The sequence below is a fragment of the Zea mays genome, chromosome 3 (genome assembly GCF_902167145.1).
Source record: "Zea mays cultivar B73 chromosome 3, Zm-B73-REFERENCE-NAM-5.0, whole genome shotgun sequence".
In the NCBI taxonomy this organism is placed as follows: Eukaryota; Viridiplantae; Streptophyta; class Magnoliopsida; order Poales; family Poaceae; genus Zea; species Zea mays.
In genome coordinates this window covers 72,707,381-72,712,090 of record NC_050098.1, presented here as the reverse complement: position 1 = coordinate 72,712,090, position 4,710 = coordinate 72,707,381, and the positions used below count along the sequence as shown (strand labels likewise).

Here is a 4,710-nt window from a genome sequence, read left to right as displayed (position 1 = left end):
GTGGCAAATTTGTCCTTAGGTTAGATTTTAAATTTGAACTTGCCAATATGAGCTTTTTTATTAATAAGTTTTATTTTGTATTTTATAGTATTTCTCTCCTTCTATTCTATTTATTCAAAGTAGGTATTAAATCCTCAATTTGAATGTTGATTTATTTATGTCACCAAATGCACACACAATAAATCCCAGCATGATGCATATTTTATTTAAGTATCATTTGTTTTAATTACTCATTCTTATTTATAGTTATTCTCTTGTTATAATGATTAGATGGCACATAAAATAAGGAGATCAACTATATTCTCATTATATACATTTTTAGGTATTACAAATCTTACCCCCTTAACAGACATCTCGTCCTCGAGATTTGTAAGAAAAGGGATACATAAGGATTAGTTTGTAATCCAACTTTTAGTCTATAATTGGTTCAAAAATCTAGAGTCTCGTTTTTTTCAATAGTGGGTGATTAGGAGAGCATAGGTATCCAGCTACTTATTATATAGGATATAAGCTGGACAGGTTGAGGTAAGAAAGATTATGGCAAGAAAATGACTTCATCTAAAATGTTTAAGTCTTGATTTATCTCGAGATTCGCTTTGACTGTTATATCCTTCCTTGTCGATGTCGATCATTTGTTCTCCGGTCTTAGTCTCATTGATTCGAGGGTAGTGTATGTCAGCAGAGTTAGGACATGTAACACCCTAGGTGTTTGTCTCCCGTTCAACAGCGACTATGGATTTAAGCGCGGGATATCAGTAAATAAAATGGATACTAAATTTTAATCATGTTTGTTTATCACGATTTTGATATCGTGTCTGTCTCCATCTGTCTAAATTGTCCTAATTTATTTTTGCAAAATTCAGACTTTAGTAATCTTCCGAAAGATCGAATCCAATATCATTTGGGTTGAGCCATCAACGTCTTGCCCAAACTCTAATCCTTAAATCGAATCTGGTTACTTAAACTTCGTTTGAAATTCTTTCACGCTTGTGTTGCACATGTCTCTCTGTGTTCTAGCATCGTGGCGCGTGGCAGGTGCTAACCGGTGTCTGGACAGCGCACAGCCTCTCGTCCACGTGAACGATGCTTGACGTCGCTTCCAAAAGGATCGCAATTTCGATGTTGCATCGATCTCGCGTATTTATTTCGCGAAATATCGAGTCTTATGTCTGTTTAAAATTTATGGATTAAGAGAACATAAATTTGGAATCCCGACCCAGTCTTGTGATTGTGGTCTTAAGCAAATATTATTAGAACTCGACGACAACAATATTACTGCAAAATTAAATCGGACCGAGATAACTAGAACCGAACTTCGTAATTAATCTGTTCCACTGTCTACAACTATAGAAATTTGTCTGATCCCGAAAATACCTACCAGTGTTAGCATAGTTAAAAAAAATTAAAATTGATATTGTTTTGATGGGTCTGTGTGCATCTCGCTCGGATTCAAATCTCATATTTTTCCCTTATCTGGGTATTCTATTGGTTAAAGATTGGAGAAGGAAATCTGGATTTTCTTACCTCTAAGTGTCCATCTCCAACTAATTCTTGTGCACTTATTTTTCTCTGGACGTATCCCACCGCTCAACCTTTTCCTTATCTCTTTGCCGAATCTCTCCAATGCCTTGTTCAACTTTATCTCCATGTAGATTTTCATGGATGGATACGTATGCACTTCTTGATTCTTGCTCTCGTCTCCTCCACGTGCTTGATCTCTAGAGAATTCCCATTGCACCAGGTTGTCTCTCACGCGCTCAAGGCCAACTCTTTTCCTTTCCTAGCGCCCAGGTTCCCTGCCCTAGCGTCTCCCACCTCCTGCCAAAGCTCCCTGGCCGACGCCATAGTGCCCAGCCTCTGTACCGCCGCGTCCTGCACTTGGCGCTCGTCCTCACCCTTCTGTTGACCGCCCTTGCTCCCTGTTGCGTCCCTCCCATGGCTGCCTCTCTTCAATCTCCTCCCTCCCCAGCCAGGTGCCCAGCCCTAGATGTCCATGGCGCAGGAGCACCCCATCTCCTCTGCCACAATTTTCGCCCTCCAAGCCGATGCCCAAACCATGGCGCCCTGGACACCATTCATCTCCCTGGTGGCCGAGCCTGGCCCCTGTGCCCAGCACATGCCCAAGGATATGGAGCAGCAATAGCCATGAAGCCCCTTCGTGTCGCGTCCTCGGCGTGTTCGACAAAATATCGCAGCGTGCTACATCCGATCTGTGCAGCCCTATTGTGACCTCATCGCACCCCGGTGAGGACCCGTTTCTCATTGTGTTCATTCCTTGCCAGTACTAATACCCAAAATCAAGTTATCAGATCCTAATGTTATGTATATGTGTGTGCGTAATGTGCGAGATGTGAAGAATTTCATATTTATCAGGCGAGGCAAGCTGTGCGACAAGTGCCAGATGTTCGATAGAAGACTTCAATCAAAGGCTATCGTCGTTCGTACGAATATTGAGTTAAATTGTGATGTGGTGAGCCAATTCACTATTTTTATTGGTTTCATGATTGTGAAATAAGACGGTTCGTATGCGTGTGAAGTTGATGTTAGAAATACAAGTTATGCGAGGAGTGCTTGAGAAGACATGTATGTCGAGTGTGATTGATTTGGTTCCATGTTTACGAAGTAGGGTATATTAGTGATGCGGAGGATGGTATTGCGTAGGCAAAAAAATGATTAGAAGAGGTTGAGTCCATGTATGTTTCTTAGACAGCTTGGATTGTGCTTTGATGTAACTAGAAGTTCTATGACTAAGTATGATAATGTAGGGCTGAGTAGTAGTGGTCCTCCACTCCTCCTCATAATCTTGTTTAGGTAATCAATTTAAATTTGATTGTGCCTAAACTGAAATTTTGCTCCACGCATCCTCTTTGTTGTGGTAATAGTTGAGTGAAGCAAATAATATTTTCTATGAAACTGTGATATATAAAAGTTGTAGATAACTTCTTTATCTTGATTGTGTAAAAATGTCATGACCATAAGTTTAGTAGTTTAGGAGTTATGATTTTCCCAAATCCAGTTTCAGAATCTGTCCAAATTCTGTACAGGTTTTGAAAATTGGATTGTTTGATTAAGTTAAACTGAGAATTAGCCCTTAGTAATTATAGAAGAATTGGAGTACTTTTATTAATCTTTCCAACAAATTTTGGATCACCCTTTTTGGTAATCTATAGCTTAGGTTACAGCTGTTTGAACTATAAAGTCTGAATCTGTCCAAATCTGGATAGAATAGACTGTTTGTATTAACTGACCATGCTACTCATTGAATTAACCTGAGATGTTTATAAATGAACTGTAGAAAATTCTATTAGCTTTCTAAAAAGTCTAGGATCACCTAATTTGGATGCCTGAGACTCCAGTTATGAATTTTTGAACTGAGTAGTCGAATTCTGTCCAAATCTGGACAGAATTTATGTTTAGTACTGTTTGACATTTCTAAAATTCGAATCTTGTTGTGATGGTAATACAAAAGTTATAGAGGACTTCATATGCTTTCCAGAAAGTCCTAGTTTACCATTTTAGGATGAATATTTTATGAGTTATGAGCAAAACAATTGACTATAGTACGGCTGTCCAGAAATTATGTAAATGTGAATGCTTGACTTCACTCTTGTTTGGACTAGGTAGGATTAGTCCATTCTTGATCCTTGATTGATGAAAACTTGTTGCATATGAAGTGTTGTATTGTGCTTCACCATTAAGTAATAAATTCTCTATTGTGTGGCATCGTACTATCTTGTGTTAGTGAGATGTCTTCTTCAATAGGGTGTGTAATTCAAGTCATCTAGCAAAGTGGTTTAGAAGGTTAATTCTTGTTCTAAATTTGGAGTGTATAAATAATGACCCTATGCTTTAGATGAATCTTTTGGTGTTATGTTTGAACTAAAGAAAATATAGGAACTATATCAAGTTTTATAATTCTTGATGTTTGGATTTAATTCGTGTAAGTTAGAGAACGTGATCATTATGCTTGGTTGTGTATCTCTATCTAATGCTTGGTTATGAATGTTTGCGATGTCTTGCTTGAAATGTTTCCCCTCTTTAGTATAGGTTATTTATTAATTACTATTCATGTCCTTACTCATATGCATTATTGCATATCATCTAGGTACGTTAATTAATCACGTGATGTGGAGGACAAGAGCTGGGTTGATCACAAGACGATGCTGATAAACGAAGCTAAAGTGGATGAGTCAACCAAGTGCCAGGATGTGAGGTGCTCGCCAAGCGAGTATCATCTAACAACACTAACATAGTGTTATCCCAGGCAAGCCCCGGTGCATTTGCCACCTCCCTTGTGTTTACAAAATTTTATCACTTATATGTTGCATTAGGTGATAGGAGTTGGTTGATTAAACACTTGATGCATTACCATCCTTGAAAGATTGATTACCATACCTTGTCACCTGTTTTATAAAAGCTAGAGATGCTTAGTCATGCTGATAGACTAAGAAAAATGTTTTTGATCTATGACTCATGTTTTTTACTAACAAGAAAATGGCTTGGGATAATGAAGGCATCAAGACGTTGATAAATTCATTATCCAGGCATGGCCTCTCTGTCAGGCGCCAAAGTTTTGAAATAGTTTAAAATGGGACCAGACGTTGAGCAGGAAAGGTCGCCCGTCTGTGTCGATTAAGGACCGTACCGATTGTTGGCCTGATGATCTAGGACCTTTTAACTGGCCACATACCTCGTCATGGGTAAGCCTGA

General features: G+C 38.7%; 1 long non-coding RNA gene across 2 annotated transcripts; it reads left to right on the top strand.

The window, feature by feature from the left end:
* The first annotated feature begins 1,674 nt into the window (after window positions 1-1,674).
* LOC103650202 (uncharacterized) lies at window positions 1,675-4,481 on the top strand. 2 transcript variants are annotated; one of them, XR_002268370.2, is made up of 3 exons: window positions 1,675-2,244; window positions 2,357-2,470; window positions 4,106-4,481. It is a non-coding gene; the product is annotated as an uncharacterized lncRNA (long non-coding RNA). The 2 variants fall into 2 exon arrangements; XR_004857161.1 differs by having other exon boundaries at window positions 1,678-2,470.
* Window positions 4,482-4,710: the final 229 nt, after the last annotated feature.